Raw genomic sequence first — 13,126 nt, forward strand, 5'->3', positions numbered from 1 at the left:
TTGGGGAACTGCACTGGACACTATATAAGCTACTTATGACTCAGCTCTGGCCACATGGAGAACTGCACTGAGCACTACATAAGTTTGCTATGACTCAGTTCTGGCCACATAGGGAACCGCACTGGGTACTATATAAGCTACCCATGACTCAGCTCTGGCCACATGAAGAACTGCTCTGGGCACTATGTAAGCTACCTATGACTGAACTCTGGCCACATAGAGAACTGCACTGGGCACTGTATAATCTAGCTATGACTCAGCTCTGACCACACGGGGAACTGCACTGAGCACGATATAAGCAAGCTATGACTCAGCCCTGGCCATATAGGGAATTGCACTGGGCACTATATATGCTAGCTATGATTCAGTTCTGCCAACATGGGGAACTGCACTGAGCACTATATAAGCTAGCTATGACTCAGCCCTGGCCACATAGGGAACTGCACTGAGCACTATATAAGCTAGCTATGACTCAGCCCTGGCCACATAGGGAACTGCACTGAGCACTATATAAGCTAGCTATGACTCAGCCCTGGCTGCATAAGGAACTGTACTGGGCATTATATAAGCTAGCTATGACTCAGCTCTGGCCACATGGGGAAGTGCACTGGGCACTATATAAGTTAGCTATGACTCAGCCCCAGCCACATGGGGAAGTGCACTGGGCACTATATAAGCTAGCTATGATTCAGCTATGGCCACATGGGGAACTGCACTGGGCACTATATAAGCTAGCTATGACTCGGCTCTGACCACATGGAGAACTGCAATGGGCACTATATAAGCTAGCTATGACTCAGCTCTGGCCACATGGAGAACTGCACTGGGCACTATATAAGCTAGTTATGACTCAGCTCTGGTCACATCTATTGCTTGCTTTCTGCCCCTGTTGCGCACATCCACTATTAATGTGGAGTACAGTACAGTACAGTGCAGTACAGACAAAAGAAAAAACAAACTTGAGCAGGTGAGTGTAACCAAAACCATAAGAGCCAGAGAAAAAATGTAATGCTAAGGAAATCCAACATTAAGGTCCTAATATATAGCTAAACCGCTACAAGCTGTGTTATACTATGAAATTATTAATATTTAGTGCTGTACTGTAGTACAGTGTATGTGTGTGAATATCTTCCTGCCCCAGTATTTTGATACCTGCAAAAGAAACTAGCATCAAGATGTGAATATAAATATATTTGCTTAATATTTTGGCAATGATGTTGTTCACACTGTTCCTAGTTTTTTTATATGCTTTCCATGCCGTCACCTGTTGGCCATCAGGTTTTCTCCTGTGAGCTGCACCCACTCATTCCCTATCAGTAACAATTTAGGCCCTAACCCAGGCGAGAGCCAACTGGAGGGAACCATCATCTAGTGAGGCATGTAAGTTGCTGTACCCCAGCCACCCAGAAAACAAACAAAAGTACTTACAAGTAATATGGCATGAAATTAGTACCTTGAGTGACATGGCATTTAGTATTCCTAAAGGTGGATCAGCAATACATTCATTTCAAGATAACCTTCTTAAATTGCAAACACAATTTTGACTAAAACAGTTAAGGGAATGAATGGAAGATACACTTCAAGGAATTGAATATTGGTGTAAAGCAAGGAATACACTTGAAAAAGGATTCAACAAACCCATTCCTGGAATGTAAATGTGGACAGTCTCTTGGGATGTAATAAATTAATGTATGCATACAATTAATGGAAATTTGATGAGACCTTCATGATGGAACGATTCTTATGCAGTCATATAAAAAACTCAGTATTTTGTTTCACTTTCTAGTCAGCTAGATGAACTATGAGAAAAATACATGAAACAGAAAAACAAAGGGTAAAACCTTTGAAACTCTGTATGACATTTTATATGCTGAAGGAGTTGGAATTGAAATGAAATACTGTCCTTAGTTTACCTCGGAATAGCAATTATTTTTGATAATGGGCATAAGACAATGAATTAGAGAAGAACAGAATTTTTATTATATTCTAATTATTATGATCACAGTGTTACAAATATCCCATCTTACACCAAAGAAAGTATAGTAGTGTAAAATCTTACCATAACGGTAGATGTCCTTGCCTTCACAGCTGCAGTATTCATTACAAATAGGACTCCCTACCATGAAGCCCACCGTCCAGCCAGTTTTCTAAAGTCTACCATTGCTTTAAGGTGCACTGAACATCACCTACACACTCCTCATGTAACATAGGGCATAAAGGTGATGTTCAGGCGTACCATCCTCAGAAATGATTGCCTCAGTAGGTACAGCAGTCCAAGGAAAATAAAGATAACCTGCACATCCAGGAAGGTAAATAACTAGGGGGATGGAGACTGTAGCGATGAAGGCAAGGACGTCTACCATTATGGTAAGATTTCACACAACTGTACTATGTCCTTACATTCACTGCTGCAGTATTCATTACAAATGCGAGCGTGCCAAAGCACAAGAAGAAACTTGGGAGGAGGAAGCAGCAGTAGAGCCCTCTAAGAAGCCACGAAGAATGACATCAGCAAAACCAGCTCTAGATCTGGGGATACCATCCAACTGGTAATGTTTGGTAAAGGTGTGCACAGAAGTCCAGGTAGCAGCTTCAAGAATAGAAGTAGTATCTAAGCCCTTGAAAAAAGCACCAGAAGAAGCTACAGGTCTAGCAGAATGAGCCTTTACAGAAGAAGCAAGGCTCTCACCATGAAGTGTAACAAAAGGAAATAGCCTTTGAAATCCAAGTAGAAATAGTTTGCTTCAAAACAGCCAAACTTAAAGACCTAGGATGAAATGAAACAAGCAATTGGTCAATTTTCTGATAACTTTAGTTTTATCCAAATAAAGTCTGAGCTGTCTATGCACATCTGAGGTATGCAGCACCCTCTCACTGTCAGATTGCGGTAAGGGGAAAAAAGTAGGCAAATTAATAGACTGATTAAGTGACAACTCATTAACCACCTTGGGCATGAAAGGACTAGTACGTAAGGGCACCCTGTCTTCATGAAATATCAAAAAAGGTGGACAAGCCATAAGGGCTTGCAACTCAGACACCCATCTGACAGAAGAAGAGCTGGGCATAAATCCCTACATCACTCAATGGGTTGCCAACTGGCTTACTGACAGAACCCAGACTGTAAAAGTGGCTGACTCCAAATCCAGCTCCAGACAAGTGACAAGTGGAGTACCTCAGGGTTCAGTCCTGGGACAGCTCTTGTTTGGCATCTACTTCTCTGAAGTACAGGCCAACACTAAGGGACTCTGGCTAACAAAGTTCACAGATGACTGCAAACTGTGAGACATTATTGAACCCCCAAATTATGTGGATATTCTACAAAAGGGCCTTACAGAAACAAATGTTTGGTGCCAGAGCCATGGGCTCAAGCTTAATGCCAAGAAATGCATAGTTATCCCCTTTGGGAAAAAACATGTACCCATGAATTACCACATAGGTGGCAGTACACTAAACACCAAAAGTGTGATGAGAGACTTAGGGACACAGGTGGACAGTGGTCTCACCTTCGATAACCACATCACCACAACAGTCAGAAAATCCTTCTATGTGGCACACCTCATCACTAAGGGCTTTTCATGCAGAAAAAATGAGGTCATTGTCCCACTGTACTCATCCCTCATTAGACCCATTATAGAGTACAATGCCCAGTTTGGTATGTGCCTCACAAGACATTTGCAACAGCTGGGATGGCCGCAGAAATACCTCACTAAAAGAATCACAGGCCTAAAGCAGATGCCGTATGTTGACTGTCTAAAAAAACTCCAGCTATACTCTGCGGCATATCGCCTACTCAGAGGCGATCTCTGCTTAACATACACAGCCATGTTAAACCCTGAGCTGTTGGACATGCATCACTTAAAGAAATCCCAATCCCTCAGAGCCACATGCTACAGGGATCTAAACCTTGTCATCACAATGAACAAAACATGCTGGAGGGATAGGTTCTTGACTCAGAGACTCCCTATACTCTGGAATAGACTGCCCATACATGTCAAGCAGAGTGCCTCCTTGGCCCTGTTCAAAAGGAACCTTGACGATTGGATGGGAGATAAGAAATTCACCCCGGGGATCACGTCAATCTCTATGCTAGACAGGGGTCCAGGGAAGTAAATATTGTGGTAAGAAATATCCAGGGAATTATTATGCCTAGGCTTGTATATGCCCTAGGGCCGATAGCCTAGCACCAACTTATGAACCTATGACAAAAGAACTGCCTTCCAAGAACAATGTTGCAAGGAAGCTGAAACAGGCTCAAAAGGAACCTGAGTCAATTTTTTCAGAATTAAATTAAGATCCCAGTGACGAGGAATAGGCTTCTTGGGGAGTCTAATATTAAGGGCACCTTTAAGAAATTGCTTAGCCACAAATCTAGACGTTAACAGGGGAGTTAAAGGCAGACAAGCAGAAAGAGCTGATAAGTGGGCCTTAATAGAAAAATAGTCCAAACCAGCATTGAGCAACTCATTCAAATAAGAGAGACCCAAGGGAACATCCACAGAAAGTGGCATCGAGGTTACGAGAAAAACAAATAGAAAACCTCTTCCATTTAGACAATTAGGATTTCTTAGTAGTAACTTTCCTGGTGTCCTGCAGGACCTGCAGCATGTCCTCAAAAAAAAGGTGTCTATGAGGGATCAAAACCCTATCGTCCACAGTGTCAGTTAAAGCATGGACAGGTGGGGATGGATGAGAGACCCCTTGTCTTGTGTGAGGAGATCCACCCTGTGAGGTAACTTGTGATAATTGCCCTTGGCAAGATGCATAAGTAGAGGGAACCAGTCCTGTTGCGGCCAAAAGGGAGTCATCAACAAGATTTTGGGAGCATCCTGTTGAATCCTGAACAAGACTCTCAGAATGTGAAGAAGGGGAGGGAATGCATAAAGAAACATCCCCTTCCAAGAAAATGAGAAGGCATCCACCTTCCATACCAGAGGACCTGGGACTCTGGCACAGAACAGAGGAAGTAATTTCTTCAGATGGGAGGCAAAGAGATCTACTTTAGAAGTACCCCACTGGTGAACAATGTCCAAAAACACATCCCTATGACGTATCCATTCGTGGGATTGAGTGAAGGACCTGCTAGGACTGTCTGCCACAATGCTCTGATCTGAAGGAATATAAACTGCCTGAAGCATCACTTGATACTTGATAGCCAGATCCCATATCAGAAGTTCCAGCCAGGAAAGAAGGTAAGATCTTGTTCCCCTGTTTGTTGATATACCACAAAACTGTGGTATTGACTGTGAATACCTTCTGAGGCCCAGGATAGAAGAGAGGATGAAAGGCCTGAAGAACCAGCATAAGAGCTCTCATATCTTTGTTGTTGATATGTTTCTTCTGCTGAAGAGGCGACCACACTCGATGAACCCTCAGGGAACCAAATATTGCTCTCCATCCCACATCTGAAGTGTCCGTGAACAGATCCTGTGAGGGAAGAGGAGTTAAAAAATGAGTACTGGATTCAGAGACAACTGCTGAATCCACCACAGAAGTTCTTTCTTGAGACACTGGAGAAGAGGAACTGTAAAGTCTAGAGGATGTACATACTGAAGCCACACTGACTTCAGAAACCACTGGAACTTCCTCATGTGGAGTTTGGCCAGAGGGAGCATTGGAATGGTGAAAGCCATGAACCCCAGAGCTCTCAGAAACTCCCTGGCTGTAATGGAGGCCAGAGGAAGAAGAGTTCGAAAGTAAGAAATGAAAGTTAAGGTCTTTGGAGGATGCAGGGATGCCAGCATTGGTACCATCTGAATCTTGCAACCCAGAAGGACATTATCTTGAGAAGGAGTTAGGGAAAACTTTTTGAAGTTTATCATGAACCCCAGACTTTGAAGAAGAGAAATGGTAAAATGAAGATTTTGCAAAAGGACCTCTGGAGAGGATGCCTGAATCAGCAGGTTCTCCAAGTAAGGAAAGATGTGGATCCCTTATAGCCTGCAAAAAGTGAGGCATTTGGTGAATACCCTTGGTGCAGTAGAAAGACCAAAGGGCAAAGCACAGAACTGAAAATGCCAGGAAGCAACAGAGAAATGCAAAAATCTCCTGAAAAGAGGATGGATCAGAATATGGAGATAAGCATCCTTGAGATCCAGAGACACCAGAAAGGGCTGAGGGAGCAAGAGAGGAAAAAGGGACTGAAGGGACAACATCTAAAATGAAGGCACCTTTAGAAATGTGTTTAGATGAGAGTGGTCTAGAAAAGGTCTCCAAGTACCTTCCTTTCTGGGCACTAGAAACATTCTTGAATAAAACCCTTTCCCCTTTGGGACACAGGCACCTCTTGAATAGTACCCTGAGACAAGAGTTCTTGAAGAATCTCTGGGAAAAAAGGAAGCTGTTCCCGAGGAGGCTGAGGAATGCCCATAAAAGGAGGATGGGATATCCAGACCATGAAGTACCCCTGGGAAATGATTGACAAAACCCAAGAATCCTGGGTGATTCGGAACCAAACAGGAAGAGAAAGAAAAAGGTGAAGAGAAAGAGGAATGTGGCTGGGAACAGGTGGATAGTCAGACAACACCTGTTTTTTCAGGAAAGGAAGGTTTTAGAATCCCTGCAGTCTGAATGGCCTTAGCCGGAAGAGTTTGTTTATCACCCTATTTCCCTTAGAAGGAGTAAGATTGCCCATGAACAAAGGCTGGCTTAGAAGGTAGTTTCACTAAAATTTAGGCACAGGAGAAACAAAGACATGTTTAAGCTCCTGTAAAGCCCTCCCCTTGTCTGCAAGAGACTTAAATAAACTAGCAGACGCTTCTCCAAGCAAAAGTTTATTATCCAGATGAGCATCCATCAACTTAGTCTTACTATCATTGGGTAAAAGTTAAAAAAGACGAATGACCACAAGTTTATGGCTATCTGAAACCTGGGCCCAATCTCATTTAAAAATTTCCATCATTCTAGAGATTGTGCTCCTAAATTAAATTTCCTCAGAAGTATTATCTACAGCAAGAGAGTCCTCCTCCTTAGACCTGTAGTCTAAAGGAGAAGGAATCTGGGTAAAATAAGTGGGTCTATATTATAACATCGAAATCTACAAAGATCGAATGTTATAATATCGAACCCTAAACACCGAAATATGCAAACATCGAACAGTCAGAATAGCGATTTTTTTCCAAGGGAAAAAAATCGCTATTTCGAGAAACATACACACAACACAAACACACACAAAAAACAGCAATCCACACACATACAGTTAAAATCCTAAACCTAAACCTAAACTAAACTTTACATACACTACTAGCTATCCACTTACCTTAACCCAACCCTAACCCTAAGGTCCGTCACTATTGCCCACTCACCCCACCCACGCCCTAACCCTAACTCACCTAACCTGCCCCCTAACCCTAACCTACACACAACCACACACTTACCTGACCCGCTCCCTAACCCTAACTCACCTAACCTGCCCCCTAACCCTAACCTACACACAATCGCACACTTACCTGAACCCGACCCGTAACGTTCCAACATATCGAATGCTGAAAACAGCGAAGCCACAGCAACGGCCCACCAAATTCTTTCCCTGGGAAAGAATTTGGTGTCCTGCACCTTCACTGTTTTCAGCGTTTGACATAACTGGTTTGATATTATAATATTCAAACTTTATAAAATTCAATGTTATAATATAGACCCGAATAAGCAAGGGATTCTTCATCAGAATCCAACTGTTCTTCAGAAGAATTCAATTCTGTGGGCCTTTTAAGGGAAGAAGAGAACCAAGGAGGAGCAGGAACTGAAACCCCTTGAGAAGGCCTTAATGACAGTAAAGCATTAAATAACCCCTGGGTAAAGGCATGCCACTCACTTTTTGGATCCCTAGGAGCAGAAGAAACATGATTAGTTTTCTGTTTATTTTTTAAGGGGATGGCCATCCTAGAAACCTGAGAAGGCACTGACTCAGGACAGCATTCCACAACTGTAGTAGGAACTTCTTCCCTAAAAATGAACTGTGGAACCCCCCTAGACACCTTGGAAACAATCAATGATGGTTCTCCCTGAACACCCAAAACAGACACCTGCAAAGCCTCAACAGATGTGCTGCCCACCAGATCCTCTGCAGCCTCCAACCCAGACGTGGCAGAAGAATCTGACAATACAACCAGGCAAGTCTCTGGGTTTGTAACATCCTGGAGAGAAACTCCCGGCAGAGGCTGGATAGTGGAATATTCCAGTCTTACCTTTTGTACCTTCTTCTTCCCTGACGGCTAATCCTCGGGGCAGGAAGTTCCATCCATAGTATCTTTAGGAAGAAGCTTAAGATGCTGGTTCTCAAGATACAATGAAAGGAAAGAAAGCCTGCTACGAAGAGTTTTAGTGACAAACACCTGACAAATTGAACAAGACGTATGGTCGTGAGCAGCTCCTAGGCAAAAAAGACACTTATTGTGGTGGTCTTTATGGGGAATCAGTTTCCCACACTGGCATTTACCCTTCCTGGATGACATTAACTCAGCAAACAGCACAAAACAATCAGAAAAAGAACAAAAAACTCAGTTGGGTACTTATCTGCAATGATGAGGACTTCAGCAAACAGGAGTAATCATCGGAATTCCAGCAAACAGAAAAACAGCAAAAAATGGGGGGAGGTAACAGACCGATGGTTAAAAACAGAGTTTGGACTGATGGCAAAGAAGTTCTGAGGATGTTATGCCTGAACATCACCTTTATGCCCTATGCTGTGTAAGTAGTGCATAGGTGACGTTCAGCATACCTTAAAGCAATGGTAGACTTTGGTAAACTGGCCAGACGGTGGGCTTCACTGCAGGGAATCCCGCTCGTAATGAATACTGCAGTGGTGAATGTAAGGACATCATGCAAATACATAAAAAACAGGGATAAATCCACTCTTTATCAGGAAGAATGGAAGCAAATCCACTTGTCAGTGGGTAAGTACCTTACTGTAACACAGTATTTTGCAATTTGCTGATCTAATCTAAACAAACAACACAAGACAAAGATATAATAACATCATCTGGAAATGTGATGAGAGATAGTTGAAATGTATCATGGAAATTCCTTTTGTTGAGAGAGTGCAGGGGGAGCTACAGAAAATGTGTGGAGAAATAACAGGAACAATCAAAGATCTGAGCAAGAAACACATGGCACTGAGGTTTAAAGCATGGATGTTTTCTTGGAGTACTTTTAAACCATTTACAGCTGTACCAATAGCAGCAACAAATAATGAAAGCTGCTGAAGATGGGAGAGTGAAAACCTTCTCGCTGTATAGTAACTTCTAGATATTCAAAGGTTAAATGCAAGATTAACCCTATATGATAGAACTTACACTGTAGCCTGGACTCTACCAAAGAACAGGAGTTCATAATCAAGTTATGAAACAGGAAAATAAGAACATAAAGAAGAAAAGTATTGGAAAAGGTAGGTATAGGCACTACATAAATTATTACATAGCAATGTGATAAACCATAGCAAACTAGCAAAAAATAAAAGCACAGTTATTACAGACGTAAGGATCAGGTGTATATAGTTCATTAATGCATTAATACTTTGTTACAGGCTTTCAAAAATGCTACGCATTAAACAGCTTAAAGACATAGGGCCAGATTCAGGAAGCCTCCGTGTAAGAGTTATAACTCTTACACGGAGGCTGCAGTTAAACGGTGTGATGCATATGCATGAGGTGCATGAGGCATGCTGAATCACACTAGTAACTCTTACACGGTCAGTGTAAGAGAGTAGGGGGCGTGTCTGTAGGCTAAGCCCTGCAAGCGGACACGCCCCCGGAAGACTAGAATGGCTGAAAGTAAACAGCCACGAGAGAGGTCATGGAAATGTGAATAAACACACTACACAACACATGCCCCGACAGACCATCAGTGTATAAAGTGAAGAGATGTTATAAAATTAAATTAAAACCTTTTTTTTTAAACCCCGTAAATGTTTGCTACTGTGTGCTTCGCGCGGGTGTGCTACTAGCGCAATTGCAGTTAGCAGTCAGTGGAAAAGGATATAAGAACTAAATATGCAAAGTAAGCCAAGAAGTAATAGCTTAGCGGTAGAGTTGCTGGCCTAAGAGTAGACAGGCAGGGTTCGAGCCCCCACAACAACCTTATATATTTTTTTGTAAATAAGCACTAAAACGCCCCCTGACAGTATTGTACAAATGTAAAAGTATTCCCTTTTGTAAAATGCAATGAAATGGAGCATATATTTTGAAGTAACACAAGAATAAAAATAGTCAGAAATGTACTCATAGCTAAGCTGCTGTGAGACAGACTGCCCGTAGCTGAGTAGTGTTTAAAAAGCTGCAAACTGCGTGCCCGTTGCTAAGCACCGGTTTAACAGGCTGAAACTGTTTGCAACTAGCTGTGCTGAGCTGAACATGTGTGTCACTAGCCAATTAAGGTTTACCCCAGCGCACACCGTTTGCGCGCCGCTCCCACAAGCTAACTGCCAGTGCGCATGCGTTACCTCCGCAAACGGCGCAGACCTGCTTTTAAGTGCTTAAAAGTGCTTTTGGCATGTTTGATTGACAGGTCTCAACTCATATCTGTCAGGAAAATCAAAAATCAGTTGTCAGATTCGAACCCAGGATACCATGCACTACAGTCAAGGTACTAAACCACTAAGCCATGACATCAATACCTAGAAATGCAGAAATAGCATATATATGGGATAAAATCCAGAATGGAGCATGATAAAGCATTTTCAGTGAAGTAGATACAATTCCAAAATGGCCAATCAGAGAAATGTGTGGGAAAAGCGGCATATATAAGCCCCATAGGCGGGAATACACAGCAGAAACGATTGTAGAACAGACCTGCAGTCAGAATGAGTGGAGTAGGTGAGGGACGTTGCTTTCAAGCACAGCGTTGGGGCATTGAGGAGTCCAGATACATGGTCTGGCTCCTTGTCCATCATCACGAGGCCCAACTCATGCAGGGCCAGGTCTCATGGGGAGCATATAGGGCAGAGGCATGGGACCAGTTGGCTCGTGATCTGACCAGTGCTACTGGCATTCCACGCACTGGTGAGCAGGTCCATCACCACCATGCGGACCTGAAGCGACGCAAGGAAGACCAGTTGTCCGAATGGATCCAGGTGGCCCGGGATATGCCCAACGCCCCACTACTGAGTAAGTTACATTTTGCTTATGTATGTAAGGATTTCAACTGGCTGATATCATGGAGATGTGTAGTCCAATATTACTTCTTTCGTATTACAGCTGCAGGTGTCCACTCTGCGAACCGTGAGATGTATGGCCGTAGGCTGGTGCGGCTGCGCCACTATGCAGGTTAGTAACCCCACCCATTACTTGTAAATAAATATTGTACTGTAGCATGTATCAGAACACTGCAGTGTATTGATTAAAAGTAATATAATGTGCAAGCAGGAATTGTAAGTCTGCAGGTATGGCTGCAACAAGTTCATCAGTATGCAAGTGTAACTGGAAATATAATTGATAGAATTAAACAGTGCTGTAATACAGATGTCCCACCATGAATTAAATGTAACCTGCAGTAGTCCCAAGAGTACAGCTTTAGAATCTGAGGTAGTCATATGTGAGATATATCCCCTGTTGAAATGCTGAATCATGACAGAAGTGAGGCTGTTGGAAAGTGTTTGAATCACCACCAGTCTAACATGTGAACAAAGCCTAGAAGTACCAACCTGAACTGTGAAGTTGCAGGATGTGTGAGAGTGACAGAAAGGGTCATGTATGAATAAATAAAGTAGTAATAACCCCTGAATATAGTAGCCCCAGTGTGTTTCTACAGAACTAAATGCATGTGGGAAGTACATCTTAATATCCCAAACTGATTTCAGTGTGTCAGAATCTGGAATGTGTAGGCCAAAGTCTGTATGGTGATCACAGTATACAATTCACAGATAGAATGAATGATTATCTGACAGACTAAACAGCCATAGTTGTCCCCTGTCCTGTCATCAAAGTGTAGCAGGATGATGTATCTGATCAGATTAAAAATAAGTAGGATAGTGATGTATTTGTAACAGGTGTAGCATGACAGTCAAATAAAGATGATTTGAAACATCAGCCTCAACTTAATTGTGTACCTATTACAAATGTAAATCAATGTGTAACATATGAATGTGTCATCTCTGTCTATCTCCACCCAACCCTATAATTCCATATAACAACGCCCACTAAATAATGGTATGTGAACATTTCATTAATCATGGACATTTGTCCGTTTCAAAAATATATGCATGCCTGTTTGTGCATGTGCCCTGTTCATACCTGCAAATTTGATGGCCTGTTGCCATTAATCAACCCTGCATGTTGTTTGACTGTGTATTTCTGTTCAAATAATGCATGTGATATTGATATGTCCCATGTTCAATGGTGTTAATATCTGGGTGTTTGTTTGATGGGAATACCAATGCATGCTGTTACAACTAATCTGAATGGAATAAAATGCCACTAACCCAAACTAACATAACTACTCACAAACCTAGAACGCTTGGGAAGGCAGGTCCCAGCGGACCCACCTCTCCCACCTCAGCTGGCGACTGCACCTGGCACTAGTGCCCAGGCCGGACCCTCCTCCGGTGGCCCTGTGCCACCTTCGGGTGGAAGCGCTGCAGGGGATGGGGCCCGTCCCCCCTCTGCAAGTGTGGCTGGAGGGGTCCATCCACTCACCCTCCAAGGTGTCCGGTCTGTGGTGCGAAGGGAGATCCAAGACTCTGTACTTGGGCCCCTACACCAGCTCGAGGCTTGTGTGGCACAGCTAACGGCCCCGGCTGTTGCCCCGCCTACACAGCCCCCAGCACAGCCCCGTCCTGGGCTGTGAAGGAACAGTGACAACTGCCTATGGGTGGGGATATCAGTTCCACTGTTGCCATCTGTGGGCTCATGCATCTCAGATATCCCAACCTCCGTCCCCGTCAATTGTGTAACCCCCCCACGTGTGTCATACACCGCCCCAGTATGCGTCTTGTCTGTCTTGTCTGTTAACCTACCCAACCTACCTCCCCAGCTATACCGACTTCCTTCACCTGACATACCACTCTCACCTGAAAAAAAAAAAAAAGGGCACTCTGTACACACAAAAAAATTACGCCCCATACATAGCTGTCCATGTCGCACACATGTCTGCTTGATATTGAAACAGTTAATTACAATTGGCTCTACAACAAATATTA

The sequence above is a fragment of the Protopterus annectens genome, chromosome 2.part2 (genome assembly GCF_019279795.1).
Source record: "Protopterus annectens isolate FY-2018-M chromosome 2.part2, PAN1.0, whole genome shotgun sequence".
Lineage (NCBI taxonomy): Eukaryota > Metazoa > Chordata > Ceratodontiformes > Protopteridae > Protopterus > Protopterus annectens.